We start from the raw sequence: 16,513 nt of genomic DNA on the forward strand, positions 1-16,513 counted from the left end.
TTTTTATATTTAAACTTAATTATTAACTTAAGATATTTAATAAACTTGATATTAGATTTTTTTTTAATAAATTAGCAGATAATAATTAAAAATCATAATCTAATGCTTATCAATTAAAAATTTCAATTGACTATATAATCAATTTTTGGTTTTTTATTAAAATTTTGGTTAATAATTAGTAACTGCTGAATCAAATATATTGTAAACGAAATTGAGGAGTTAAAAAGAAAAGGTCAGACAAGAAATCCCAATGATATCACCTAGCAAAAGCAAAATACTAAACAAAAAATACCAACTTGCAATGCAAGGACTCATAATTAAATATAAAATTCAGATGTATCATCCGTGAGGCCCAAATTCAGATAAATCAAATGGGCCTGTTTTGGATTTAGACTTCCCACCAGAATGTTTAGGCGGATTTAGACTCGGGTACATTTGATACGGGTTAATAAGAGTTAATAATTAATATTATAATTTTTAATATTATTTAAATGTTTTAAGATGAATAGTTTAATTTTTAATTTTATTAATATTTCATCTCTTTTTAGGGGTTAAATGTTAAGCTTGGGTAAGTACATTAATAGAAACTAAGCATACTATTTATATATCATTTTCTATTTTTTCTTAACTTGTTTTATTTTTTTAGTCCCTTCATTTCTAAAAACTCTTCATCTCCTATAACAATAAGAAGGTACGATTTTTTTTCAATCACATGAGTAAAACTATAAATTTTTTGAGTATAAAATATATAAATTTCTATCTTATTTATTCCATTATGAGTTATAAAAAATTTATATATATATATATATATATATATATATATATATATATATATATATATATATATATATTTAAATTTCCTTTACTTACTATGATATAATGAAATCGGTATATATAATTTGTAAATTAATAAATTTTTTTCTTTTTGTACTATACTAACCAAAATATACGAGCATCCCTTAGTGTGTGTGCATATATATATATATATATATATATCAATCAAGGGATGTTTCTTTTTATACTATTATTAAAATATAAAAATAGATGTTTATATATTTTTATGAGAGCTCAATTTTTTAATCTTATACCAAATATCATTAATTGTTACATCATTAATCATCTTTTACTCTTTTAATAATTACTCTCTTAAATTTTATAAGGCTAATACTTAATCCTTAATTTTTTAATCTTGTACTAAACGCACCCTCTGGAGAGAAAATAAATAAAAGTGACCTGAACTCAGCCCATCAAATGTGCACAGAGTTCCAAATCTCTTGCTTGAAGTCTAAAATTTTATAAAAATTGAATGAAATTATTTATTTCTTTTTAATTAAAAAATTTATTTTTCAAACAAGCCAAAACATTGAACAGGCTAGTGAGAGCAGAGATATATGAGGATTCACGGCATCAGGGTTGCACATAAGACCTTCAAATAATAAATTAGCTTTCTAATCTTATCATTAAAGTTAATTATATTATTGGTCTCAAAAATGTGAACGATAGAGTGACTTAGAATATTTACTTTTTTTCATTTTTACTTGAATTTTTTTTTGAAAAATTTTGTTTAAACATTTTTATATGTGGGCCTAATGAATTTCAAAATCTAAATCTTTGCAAATTTTAGCATTTTAATTCAATTATTTTAATTTTGATCAATTGTCAAAAATTACAATATTACGACAAATTTTATCTAAATTTGAAATTGAGATTGGGGTAAGTGTGTCTAATTTGATATGGTAGTAACATGCTAGTCTAGGTAACTTTTTTATTCTTACATTGGGGATCCAAAAGCCATATAATAAAAAAAAAGAGAGAAAAAACTTGACCACAGTTTAAAAAATATATTAATTACAGTTAACAATTAAACTAAAAATTACAAATAATTATTGTTGTTAATTAACCTAAAACTAATAACATGTTTTCTATTCCCAAATTCAAAGCCAACCCATTTAATTTTCCATTCCCCTCTTTCTTCTTCTTCTTCATCAATAAATCCACACCCATTTACCATATCATATTCTTTTTCTTCTTTTCCTTCTTTGAATAGTGCTTGTGAATAGGTTTGAGATTGTTGGGCATTGCGTGAGAGAATAGCGTCTGGCTTTGTTGTCATGCTTCACTAATTGGGACTTCAGACCGCATGGTACTTTACAGTCTTGTCCAGCATGGTCCTCGAAAAGAGCATGCTTGCCAAAGAAGACAACAATCATACCTTCAAACGTTAATATTGAGTTTTATCCTTCATAGGTTTGTGTTTGTTTTAGTTTTCATGGGTCTAGATTCATATTATGATGAATTTCAAGGCTCTGATTGTTATTGTTTAATATAAAATTGGATGAAAATTTCATAGGTACTTATGAATTTCATGTATAATAAAAAAATTTCATAGTTGTTTTTGAATGTTCTTGATGATTTCTAGGTTAAGAATTGTAGCTTAGCTTGTTGGTGATGATTTCTGGTTCTTGATGTTCAACTTGAGTTGAATTATCTTGATGATTTCTGGGTTTGAATGTTTAGGGTTCGTAAATGTGTTTGAGCCCGCACATGAGAAAATAGGAGTTGCAATAGTGTAGATTTTTCAAATGCGATGAACCAAAATATGCTAGCCTATGGTTTGGTGATTGTACCTACTGGCCTTCGAGGTGAAATTGGAACTTACCAAAATTTTGAATTGACAATTTGAATTTAAGGGGCAAAAGAAAGAAAGGAAGGTAGAGTAAATTAAGTTAGCAAGCCAGTACATTCAAATTTGTTTAAATGTGTATAGAGATATTTGGGGAGATCGATGTATAATATTAGCGAGTTTCAGTTCTTTCCTTATTCTTCTGTTCATGGGATGTTGAGAGTAGATAAATAGATATCCATTCCCATTAAGCATTCAAAAAATTATAGATATGTTAATAAAGAGAAAAAGGGAAAAAAGGAAAAAGAAATTGCACCTTAATTTTTTATCTTATGTGTTATGTGAGTCCTATAATATAAGAATAAAAAAGCTACCTAGACTGCTATGTCACTACCATGTTAGATTGGAGACACTTCCTCCAATCTCAATTTCAAATTTGGCTAAAATTCATTGCGATTTTCAAATTTTGGACAATTAATTAAAAATTAGAAAATTTTGATTAAAATGCCAAAATTCACAAAAAATTAGATTTTTGGGGTCATGTGTTGATGTAGTGAATCAACCAACAAAGTAAACAATAGCAACGTAATAGACAATAAATATTTTAATATAATAATTTAAGTGATTCAATAAATGGGCCCACATCCACTTATTCCATTGAGAGTTACCTTTTTTCCCCCTTTTTAAATAAGCAAAAATTTAATTAAAATATTCAGGAATACACAGCATGAATCATTCATTTAAGACTTAGTTATCAGAGCTCACAAAACACCCAACATAGAACAAAACATGCTAAGTGAAAACACTTAGAGAAATATTGTACAGAAGCAAAATAGTCCCAAAACAAATCAACATCACGGTACAAGTACAAAATAGGCAAAAACAAAAGAGCAAAGTGGTCCTAAGACAAAGGTTCAACAACTAAGGGCCCAAAAATTGCATAACCAAGTAATAATAAAATCAAGGGACCTATAAAATCATGCACACAATGGCAGGAAGATTTGGGTTATTATAGAGGTGGCCTATAATTATTTTTGGTTTCTAAAAAAAAAAATCAGGGGACTTCAAGTGCATATATTAGCAAGAGTCATAAAACCTTGTATGCAAATACCTAAAATCATTTGGCAATATCTCATCTTTGAGCAACCAAGACTGAGGATAAAGCATATTAGCTAATAAATAGATTCACCCCATCAGATTTTGATAAAAAATGGAACCAAAAGCTACTACAAAGTAACACAAAATTCAAATAGCCAAGGGTGCACAAGCACTCTAACTTGAAAAACACAAAATTCCAACGTTAGACAATAGGGCATGAAGAGTCAAAACCAACTGCAAAGCATTACAAAGCACAAAATATTAGAAGCCAAAAGTGCACAATTACTTCAATAAAGGTAAAATATGAGTTCATTGAACCTGAAAAAGAAACATGCTTAAAAACTAAAGAATCTAAGTTAACATTAAAATAAAACAAATCTTTAAAGCTTTCAGGCAAGGAAGGCAAGAGTAAGTCATAACTCAATCAATAAAGCACCAATCATAAAAGCATAATAAAAACAAGGTAGGAGGGAGGTAAGATTAGAAGAAAGCCAAAAAAAATCATCTTATCAATTTAGCCCATTTTTTGCAAGAGAGTCAACCACTAAAATTCCTTCCCTCAGAGTGTGGCAAAAGTCAACATTTAAAATTGAGAGGTATGAAGTGATGCAATTAGTAGTCCGTGAAATTCGCCATGGGGCATTGCTCAAATTATGGGCCCAGCTTAGAGCAATGCAAGAATTAGATTCAATAATGAATTTATTCAGGTTAGAGCAAAGTTGTAAAGTGGTGACTGAAATCTCCAGTGCTTTACAAATAGCCTTGAATTCAGCTCCATTAGGGTCTTTAATTCCAAGCGGACAAGAAAAGATACAAAGGAAATGCCCTTTATAATGTCAAAGAACCCTACAAATTGCACATATACCAAGCTTCCCTAAAGCTAACCCATCTACATTCCACTATAAAACACTTGATGTAGGGGCTTCCCAAATGGTTATAGGTCTATAATGAAGAGTGTTTATCCAAGTTCTGATGGATTGAGATGAAATGAGCAAATCAATTCCTATGAAAGGAAGTTCAGGATCAATTTTTTCATCCATACACTTAAACAAGACAATATAAGGCCATAAAGCCTAAGAACATCTAACTCTTTCCCATTGAGAATGAGATCATTACGTGCGAGCCAAACCGACTAGCACTACAAGATTTAAACAGAATAGAAATGGATTTTTCTGTTCCTGATAGTAGTCAATCTGTTTCTACAACGATTCAAAAATGGAATTGAAATGGAAAATGTCCATTCCCCAAAAACGCGTTGCCAATTGAATTGGAAACGAAAAACATATTTTATTTCAAAATCAGAAATGGAATAGAAATTGAGTTAATCTGTTTCTATTTACAAGCGGAAATGTTTCCGTTTATGATCTATTTGAATATTGAAAAGGAAAGAGGTTCCATTTCTAAAGGAAATAAGTGCCAAACTAGAAACTAATTTTTTTTGCATTTCAAATATGAAATGGAAGATTCGTTTCAATTTTGTTTGTAAATATAGAAACGGATTTTCGTTTCAAATCCATTTCATATGAATGTTCATTGAAAAATTAATTAAATTAAAATACTTAATATAGGACCTGTTATGTAAAATATTATCGCATGTGATTAGAGAAAAATAATAATAAAAGCTCCATTTCATATTAATAAAGTAAATGACATGAATTAAAGACATAATTATGAAATCCATAAATATAATGTAAAGTGTATGGATAAATACAATGTAAAGTGTGTAGAAAAATTCATAGTGCTCGATAAGAATATCCATAAAAAAGAAGGAAGCTATAAATCATCCAAATGATCATCAGCAGCGGCATCTCTTGTAGGTGGATCCTACTCCATAGGCTGTGAGGGTTGTGAGAATCGAGATTGCATCTGCCTCATCATCTCTTGCATCTGTCTTAGTTGGTCTTACATAAGGCGCTCACACTGCTCCTCCCTCTCTTGCATCATGTGCTTATCGTCCTTGTCTCTCTGCTATAAGATCTCAACTGTCTATCGTAGTTGACATAGCTCCTCCTTAACAGCCGGTGCTGGCATGTGGGATGTAGTAAAAGATGATGCACCAGCTTATTGGGGGTAGAAAATAGATGCCTGTAATCTAACTCCATAAACCCGTCATTTCTTCTCACCTCCAACAACCTGATAATATAATGTCGCCTTATCAATAATAGCAAGCTCATTAGAGTCCTCCTGTGGATGAGAGGACTGCTCCATAAGCTATAGATAATGCTTAGTAAAGTCACTTCATTTATTAAACTAATAAACAATGTACTATAATAGAATTATAATGTGAATAATAAAATATAAGTTACCTTGATGGATTGTGCCCGTGCATCAACGAGCTCTGAAGTGCCCTTCCTTGTATGGATTGTCTCGAAAAGCTAGTGGGGGAGAGGATCTCGGCTGAGCTTACCTCACTGAAAAATACATCAAATTGAATAATGTAAGTAGGACCTATATGAAAATTCTATTGATCTACATATAGGTGCAATACATATAGAAATACAGAGATTTATACTGGCCAATCTCTCTGCGTGTTGCACATGGGAAATTGAGCCCCCCGTGTGGTGAGATATGTCAGATTCGGGTCCTCTAGTCTTACTACAGTGATTTGCTATAAATTGCTCACTACGAACTTTGAAGTCAGGTGTACGACAGGTCTCTTTCCACTTACACCATGCTGCATCAGGCACGAAAAGGGCTTCTATGCCAACTTCCTTTAATGGCACATAAATGCTTAGCAGCCTTGTTCTCCCAAGCAATCTTCACAAGGGATGTCATTATCTCATCCCAAGTGAAGTGTTTCTACATTAAAACAATAAAACACAAAAAACTTATTAAGTTAAAAAGTGATTAGTAATCCCGTATAATTATAAAAATTTTGGTAGAATCTCCCCTAAATAATTACCATACGGCCTCAACATGAGGCATTTGAAAATCTTGTTAAAATAACACTTCAAAGATTTGCAACATCAACCAAACTCACAGGTAAACATCAATCCAAACTCATAGATCAACATTAAAATATACAATAATATTCAATACAACTATTAATTGTTATAGTTTACATAATGTTAGAATGGAAATTACACTCAATTAAAATAATTGATAGGTTTATAATTACCTGAAACTCGGTCTAGTGAAAGTCTTTCATCTCGTTCGAGATAGTTTTCCAACAATAGTCTTCCACGTCCAACTTTTCCTTGATGATGGACATGATTTTCCTTAAACATATGTAAGAAAGATGCAACCTGTGAACATATATGAAGAAATACATATTTAATAATTAGTGTTTGACAATAAACAAATTAAAAACTTATCCTAATCATATAAATTTATATATATACAACATAAAATCTTATTAACATTGACCTATTATTCAATAGCCTGATATGTGGCATGTGATGGACAACAGCAATAGGTGTGGCTGGTGGTTTATGCAAGCGTAGGGGGAGGCTATGATGTATCTATAGTGCCAAGAGGGGGCATAAGCTGTAGGCAAAGTGGATGTAGCTACTGGAAGAGAAGATGATGATGCAGCAGAAGCTAATGCAAAGAATGATAACGGCAATAATGGAGTAGCATGGATGGCAGGTGAAGAATCTCCTGGGGCATGATCAACAATAAATCGTGTAGTAGAAGGAGATGCTATGTCATGTGCAACATGCATGGGATGATCCCTCTGGTCATTAGGAGCATCCTGTAACCTAGCCCTATCAGTCAAACCTCTGCTAGTGGCTACTTCTCTACATCCCATCCCTCTCATCTTGCATAAGCACTTAATTATAATTAACAATGCAATCATTATTTACAAAAATGTGATATTCAATGTAAGTTGTTTATGAATTGTTGTCTTTTGGGTTTTATAAATATATTGATATATATAATTACCTTATTTTAGTAACTATCTACATAAAGGTTATCTTCTTTATCCACAGTTTCTGATTCAATATCAGACTCTTCTTTATTCTCTACCTCCTCATTAGTGTGCCACTTGGATCATTCAATGCTTTTTGAGCATCATCATTATCTATTTGTATCAAATGGACTTCCATTTCATCCTCTTGAAATGGTGTTTCACGAAAGGAGGGAGTTGTTGTGTTAACTTTTTTAGGGACCTCTATAATGACCTAGCTTTCACTTTGAAAATTGCCCACCATTCAACTTTATCATGCCTTAAGCTAGGATATGTGATGTAATTGACCTGTGAGACTTCGACTGCAAGAACAAATGGTTCATACTTACTAAATGAACGCTTATGATTAACATCCACTAGTTGATATTATTTATAAACCTTTATTCCCACATTTGGTGTCAGATCAAATCACTCACATTTAAACACACAGTTCTCTTAATGGGTAATCTTGGGTACTCCAAATGTATAACTTCAACCAACTATCCATGATAGTCACTCTCGTTAGTGGTGTAATTTGTTCCCTTAATGCAAACACCACTACTCATCTTTGCCCTGTCAAAGCTGTGAGTCTTAGTTTGGAATTTATATCCATTAACAACATAGCCACTGTATGACGTAACACATCTTAAAGGACCCTTTGACAAGTCCTTAAGAAATTGGTTTGTGTTGTTTTGGGAGGGATCATGCAGATACGTATAGAACCACGTTGCAAATTCTTGCTTCGGTTTCTCATTAATGCTTTTTTCATTGATTAATGTATTCACTAAATGTAACTCATTGACATAAATGCTTCAAATAATGTAAAAACAACAAATTAAACTATTTCAATTAAGCTATTGTTAAAGGCATGGTTAATTTTATTATGGATATAAATATTTACTCAATGTATGGTTTAACTTCTAGATAATTCAATAAAATGTAAATTTGTGCTACAAGGTATTCTTCATCGGTTAGAAATCTTACTTTTCCTTCGCCCAAGATCCTACCAAAATGTGTGACAATTGAGAGATTCCCTATATGATCTTCTTCATTTTCTATAGTATCGGCATTTCGTGTTACCTTTCGATGCCTTGTGTTCAGATGTGGTTCATAATAATGAGCACAAAATGAAGATGTTTCTTTAATAAGGTAAGCATTACTTATGGAACCTTCAACTTTAGCTTTATTTTTTACATTATTCTTTAATTTTCTCAAGTACCTGAAAGGATTGTAATTATATTTAATTACACAACGCTTGTAATACACAGTTAGAAGTCAATACAACAATTTATACGACTTTATTACCTCTCAAATGGATACATCCAGATATTACACTGGACCAGCCATCCATGCTTCATAAGCCAAATATAGCAGTAGATGTTCCATTGAGTCAAAGAAGCTTGGAGGAAATATTCACTCCAACTTACATAATATTAAAGGAACCTTGCATTCAACCTTAACATGTCCTCTTCTCTAATTCTTGTCGAAGTTAAGTCTCAAAAGAAATTGCATAACTCTGTTAATGGCTGCCAAACATGTACAGGTAGCAATTCTCTGAATGCTATTAGGGCTAATCTTTCCATGAACACATGACAATCATAGCTTTTCATCCTAAAAAGCTTAAGTTTTCGCATATCGATGTATCTCCCCATGTTGGATGCATATCCATATGGAAATTTTAAACTTTTAGCCACTCGCACAACACTGATTTAGCATTTTTTTCAAATGTGTAACATGCTTTAGGATATTTTCATGTCATCTCATTCCTTTCTCAGGTCGTCTACAAAACTCCTTCAATTGTTCCCTTGATTTTGCATTATCCTTAGTCTTTTCTTCGACATTCATCATAGTGTTGAAAATATTTTTACACATATCTTTCTCTATGAGCATGACATTAAGGTTATGTCGAATCATGTTCAAAGTCCAATAAGGTAATTCCTAAAAAATAATTCTTTTTTGCCCAACCAAAACTCTTGCCAGTATGGTTGTTTGTCTCATCTGCACCTGGATGTATTACCCTTTTTAAGCCCAAATCATCAATTTGTTTTAAAATTTCTACACCTGACAAGACAGCGGGAGCTATTTTAGTTACCTTTCTATTCTTTCTGAATGCATTTTTGTTCCTTGTAAAAGGATGATTGGGAGCTAAGAACTTGCGGTGATTGTTGAACCAAGATTGCTTACCACCTTTTATTGGCATGAATGCATCAGATTCTTCCCTACAATAAGGACAGGCTGTCCTACCATCTGAACAACATTGAATATGCTGGAAAATCACTTATCATCCAAAGAAGCGCGGCATGCATTTGAAAGTTATTCTTTATCAATGCATCATATGTTTCAACTCTGACATCCCTTAACAATTTCAATTCTGTTATAAGTGGTTTCAAGTATACATCTAACTTATCCTTTGGATTTTTTGTTTCAGGCACTATTACTATAAGAAACATGTACTCTTCTTTCATACAATCACTAGCCATGATGAATATTGTTGACCTAACTATCCAAATGGTTGGAACCCATCCGTGTATGGGCCAAGTCTGACATTACGACTCTCAACAGAGAATGAAGGATGAGAATTATTGAAATGCTTCCACGGAAGTGAGTCTAAACAGTGACAAATGACACCATCTTCAACCTGATGCTTAGCGTGCCATCTCATATCCTTTGCCATTGATTTTGAGGCATATAACCTTCAAAACCTTGGCGTGAGAGGAAAGTAATACATCTTTTTATGTGGGACATTCATTTTATGTTTAGAAGATCCTCCTTTCAGTCGCTTGTACCTAGCAAACTCACACACTTTGCAACTCATTAATTCACTATCTTGTCCCCAATATATCATACATTTGTTAAAACAAGAATGAATTTTATCCACTGGTAGTCCTAAGGGTTGGACCAACATTTTTGTTTAGTAGAAGTTATCCGTCATTACATTGTCAGTTGGTAGCATCTCCTTCATCAATTGGCATATGTCATTAAGGAATCTCTCCGAGAAATGATGTTTTACCTTTATGTTAAGCATTCGTGCAATGGCTAATAATTTAGAATGGTTTTCACATCCACTCCATAACTCTTGATTAGCTACTGTTAACATATCATATAATTTCTAAGCTGATGGATTTAGGGGTTCCTCTGTATCATTCTAGAATACAGTAGGGTTCCTCTATATCATTCTACAATACAGTAGGTCTCGCAACATCCATGCCCATTTGCTCATAAGCATTATAAGAAGGTTGCTCATCTAATTAGACATTCACTTCATGCATATATTCCCCACTTTGATTCTCAATAGTCTATTGACAGCTTTCCCCATGCAAATGAAGGAGCGGAAGCATGAAAAACGAAAGTTTATATTATTGAATTCAAAAATTTTTCACCTAGGGTCACATGCATCATGCTAGATTCATTTTTATCTATTTAATTTCAATGATAAACAGCATATTAAAACTCTTTTAATATGTTTTGGATCTACATTTGCCATTTAAGATTTTAGAATTAATCAGATTAATTCATTAGAACCCTAGATTAGATCAAGAACAAGTGCACTAACCTTTTTATGCACTACAATGTATTTGGCACATTTGGGATGCGCCATAGGACACCAAGTGTTGCCCCTCTAGCTTGTCCACACTAAGATCACCAATGGCAGCCCTTGAATAGCTTCTAAAGCTTTCCTAATCAATTAAAAAATCAAGTTTTGCCTTTTGAGGGATTTCTAGTATTTTTAATTAAAGAGATTGTTGTCTAATCTCTTTGAATTGATGAGAGATGAAGAAGAAGAGAAGGAGTGGCAGCCAAGGGTAGCGGCACAAAGAGAGAACAGTAGCTTATGATTTTTGTTCTTTCATCCTTACACTTATATAGCTAGGTCACCACTTAAAATCCTTGCCACATGTCACCTTTTGATTAGCTCTAGGTTTAATTGACCCAATCACATTGTGCCAAGTGTCAAACATATATTTAATTTTGACTTTGATCATTTTACATAATTAAAAGACATATGGCAAGCTTATGTGTAATGCCATGTGTCACCATCTCATGGTGCCATATGTCACCCTGTGAAATAATCAAAATACCCCTGTGTCTTAATTTTGAGTTCTCAACCCAAAATAATTATTTCTCTTCTTCTAATCAATTTATATCAAATATAAATTAATTAATTAATCTCTATTAATTAATTTTTTATAATTAAATTCATATTTAAATATTTTAAATATAAATTTAACTTATACTATATATCCAATAACCTAGATTTAGTTTCAAGCCATGCTAGGAACTTTGCAATCTAATTGCAAACCAAACCTATTTAATTAATCAATTAAACTCTTTAATTAATTAATTAAACCATATTTAATTTGGTGATTACTTGTGTATGTGTGTAACTTACTAGGCTCATCACTAATTGGTAATAAAATATGATATCAACTCTTAATATCATCAGAACTCTTTCTTACCATAAGTAATTTATCTAAATCATTTTATGCAGCTTATAGACTATAGTTAACACCAAACATAGCCAACCAATCAGTAATAAGGTTTACCTTAAATGAACCTATAATCATATGTTACCATGCACTAGAATCTCTCTGTAATAAAATTCCAATTCAGGCTGGAGTCATGGTTTATGTCAAACCCCATTTTCTATGAATATTATGTTCTCTTTTAATTCTAGTTCTTGATTAAAAAGATTTTTTTATAAGAAGCTCTTTTGTGAATAAATCTATCTGTCCTGGCCAGGAACTTGAAACATCAAGAACAATTAAATGAACATAGGATTTTATCCTATTTACTTAGAGGAACAGATTTTATCTTGATTAACACCTACCTCCATATATAACTAGTAGGAGCCAACACATGCCCATATACCCATACACAGTACAAGTATGAAAGTAGTATCAAACTCAAACCACCTATATACAAGATAACTGTGCTATCTCAGGTCTAAAGATTATATGCACTAATATGATTTATGACAATACATTGACAAGAGTAAACTCCATGTGCTTATCATAAGTGTCACCGGTTCAGCCTACTTATCATGTATAAGTGCCTATCATATTTGTTATATGGCATGAGACTCACCATTCCATCTTATTTATATCTCATATAAATAACTTGGGAACAAACATGATTACAATCTTTCTGGATAAGTCATGTCCTTATTGTGAAGTATCCTCGATTGTGAACCTATTTATGATACTTTGTGCTAGAAATACTATCACTCATATTCTTAACAACTTAAGAATAAAATTTCTAACAAAATATCAATGGAGCTTTTCTATTCCACATAAATATATTATGTAAACGGAAAAGTGAAAATGCCTTTTATTAATAAAAACATGTACAAGATACATACTAAATGATATGCTGTAGGGCATACTACTAACAACAAATAGCATTCATAACAAGATGGCACGAATACATGCTTCATCAGATGTTACCTCACAGTATTCTCGTCTTCAAAACTAAGGTTTTGACACTTATATCTATGACATGGACACTTAAGTTCATCTCCATCCATACATTTTGGATGCCTCTTAGCAAAAATGATGAATTCATTAATCCCTTGTAGGAAATCAGGGTTTAACAACTCATCCTTCAGCCTAGCATACATTCACATCCGGTCTGAACTCATTTCCTAAATAGCTGGGTTAACAGGACATGTGCTTAGAATTCAACCATTTATTAACCATTGATATGTTGCGTATGCCTCTTATTCACTACTATACATATGCAAGGTTAAGGCCTTAACCCATTTAGAATTGCACCATCTCCACATACAAAAGACGACAAATGGTCGATTATATATTTGTAAAAATTTCGTAAGCATCTCCCCTAGGTTCTCCAAGTGCACTAAGACATATGTACCCACAGAATAGAGGCAGATGATATGAAATTCCTACACATATATAATAGAACAAATGCTATTATAGTTAAGTGGAGGATGAAATTTCAAAATGTCTAATCAAGACAATTCAATTCCCACTCACATTACATGTGAATAAGGAAATGAACGGGTTTCCAAGGTTCTTAAATGACCAATGCCAAACAAGGACAATGTCAAATGTGCACAAAAACCCAACAAAGTATGCAATATATAATCATAAAATTAAAGCATAACAATGAGAGTAGATAAAGTGATCATTTATTTACTTGTCAATGGTATGTGAAGCCAAGAAGGTCAAATGATGTGAGATAGAGTGAGAAGGAGATAGAGAGAGAAAGACTATACACAAAACATATAAATGTTAGTATTCAATAAAAGAGATGTGATCATAAGCTATTAAGATTATGATCACTTTCCTAAATGCATTTACCATTTGTAAATTCCTAACCCCGAAGCCTATGAATAGGTAAGATTGAATCTTGTATAGATTTTGGAATGGAGATTTCCAGGAGAGAAATGTCATTCAAGTACGGCAGTGATTGAACAATACCTCTCATTTGTAATAGAATTCAACAATTATTCCTAGGGATGGTCTCAACCTCACCCTACTTTTCCACATAAGACTATGACCTACCACTATTACTTGCATCAAATATTTTCCAAACATTGTGCGAGGGACTCTTCATCTTATCCACTCAAACTTCCCCACAATTATCCACATAAAATTAACTTGATATGACTCACATATGTCTCTTAAATGTTTACACACTTAACTAAGAAAGTTTTAAAAAAATATTTATATGTGATACTTAATATAAATTTAAATAAAATTTATTATTTTACCTATATATATATATATATATAGTTAACTAGATTTGAACAATTTTTTTACGAAGGTATTATTTGCATACATATGTCCTAATTGCATTATATGTGAACAAGCTTAAGAAGATTTATGATTACAATCCCTTGGATAACATCCATTTGAGTTGGATCACTCAATCAGTCTTAAAAGTTAATGTCTTCTATTAATAATCACGATAGAAGAATAAAAATATTTAATAACATAGTAAAGCAATTGTAAATAATAAAAAATTTAAATTTAATTATAAAATATGCAGATAACAATCATTTTCCTAGAAAAACATAAATGTGGCATCTAGAAATTAACATCCACTAATTCAAACAACACAACACTAGTTACAACTGAAAATGGTGAAAAGTATGAGTTAACTAGGTTGATTGTGAATTTCATTTAATGAGGCAATAGATAGAAATTAGAAAATTTACATGGGATAATAAAATATATGGAAATATACTTTTTTTTTTTGAATTGAATAAGATTGAATATTCAATAGATTGATCCCATAGATGATATAAATTTTCACATCCAAAAACTCATCATCACAAGCTATGCAATAAACTTTGCTTAGCTGAAATTTATTTAATACTAAAAAAAGGGGAATTAAAACATACAAATGAGATAATGGTAAGCAATTAGGCCTAAGTCATAATAAATAAATAAATAAATCATAATATAGTTACCAGTTGCCATCATGATTATGAGATTTGTTACTTTTAGATTAAGGAATTAGGTCAATAGAAAATTATAAATGCAGAATAGAAATACAAGTTAAACTGCTATTATATCAAAAAACCTCATTCCATTATGCAGCAACCATTTCGACATATATCACAAACACTTAGAATGTAAGTAGCTGCTACCCAAATTCTATGCATAATCCATTATGACATTTTCTAGAAGGTTCACTTTCTTGTAACAATAAGCAAAATCCAATGTGGCTAATTTTTGTGTTTCTACTTCAACTATGCAATTGTCTTAAGCTTACTCTTCTTTTCTTTTTCACCCTTTAAATGTAACTATGGACATATAACATTCTTTTAATGTTTTAGTTATCCTTTTTTTTTTGTCAAACTACGTTCTACTTTTTGCAGTTGCATCATCAACAAGTGTATAATGCATAAAGTTGTATGAATTATGATTATGGAATCACACAATGCTTATAGGATAAAAAACCACCACATGCATCGATTTCCTATATAGAAGAAAGGCGATAAATTGGTAAATGAACAAAGAATTAAGCACAGAACAACTTGCTAGGGAATTCCAAATATAATTATACTTTCTATATAAAAAAGTAAAGATTTAACTAATGAAAAATCAAAATCTTATCGTCGGGGAGACTTACTGCTTGTGACTCTGAAACCCACTGGCTCGAGTCAACTGGTTAAGGCTGTTATATCTTCGACTGTCTCTAACCCTAAAATAGAGAAAGGGCAAGCCTGAATGAGCGTGAGAGAGAAAGAAAAAAAATACCCAAAAGTGTGATTGACCTTTAGAATAGCTCCAAAGTGAATTTGGGTGACTGAGGGACTTTGCGCCGATGTTCAGAGAAAGGGACTTTAGAATAGTATGAGAAAGAGAGCAAGAGAAAGAGACAGAGCAAGAGTGACTGAGGAAGGTGTGAGGGAAAATGAATTCGAGTGGAAGAGGAAAATGAATTAGGGTTTCAAGACAGAGAAAGGAGGAAGAACAAAATCACAGAATAGAAACGGACACTTAAATCTATTTCAAAAAAATGAAATGGAATAACTCTCTGTTTCTAACGTTAGAGAAACTCAACTAATTACAAACGAAAAAAAATACTCCGTTTCAAAGTTTTAAAACGGAGCACTATTTCGTTTCTAATCATCTTCGATACAATATGAACAATACTTCTTGTATATAGAAATGGACAATATTTTGTGTCAAATACAAAAACAGACAAGCATTTCATTTCTAATGAAGGCCACATCCAACTAAATTAAAAATGGATAAAGCATCTGTTTCCAAATTTTGAAATAGACACAATGTTCATTTTTAAATGTTGAAATCAATTCTGCACAACAAAAACTGAGTTGATTCCATTTCAACTTTTAAACGGATAAATTTTTGTTTCAAAATTTTCATTTCAAATCTGTTTCTAAACTGTTTCTAATTATTGTGCCATTT

The 16,513-nt window shown here is 31.7% G+C and overlaps 1 long non-coding RNA gene across 3 annotated transcripts; it reads right to left on the reverse strand.

Annotated features, from left to right (window-relative positions):
* Positions 1-5,349: 5,349 nt before the first annotated feature.
* On the reverse strand, positions 5,350-16,430 carry LOC131179918 (uncharacterized). 3 transcript variants are annotated; one of them, XR_009148882.1, is made up of 5 exons: positions 15,711-16,430; positions 6,840-6,966; positions 6,234-6,520; positions 6,028-6,132; positions 5,350-5,905 (listed from the first exon to the last, which is right to left on the reverse strand). It is a non-coding gene; the product is annotated as an uncharacterized LOC131179918 (long non-coding RNA). The 3 variants fall into 3 exon arrangements; XR_009148883.1 differs by having other exon boundaries at positions 5,350-5,854; positions 6,840-6,939; positions 15,711-16,427; XR_009148881.1 differs by having other exon boundaries at positions 5,350-5,854; positions 15,711-16,414.
* Positions 16,431-16,513: the final 83 nt, after the last annotated feature.

This window comes from Hevea brasiliensis, chromosome 5, assembly GCF_030052815.1.
Source record: "Hevea brasiliensis isolate MT/VB/25A 57/8 chromosome 5, ASM3005281v1, whole genome shotgun sequence".
Lineage (NCBI taxonomy): Eukaryota > Viridiplantae > Streptophyta > Magnoliopsida > Malpighiales > Euphorbiaceae > Hevea > Hevea brasiliensis.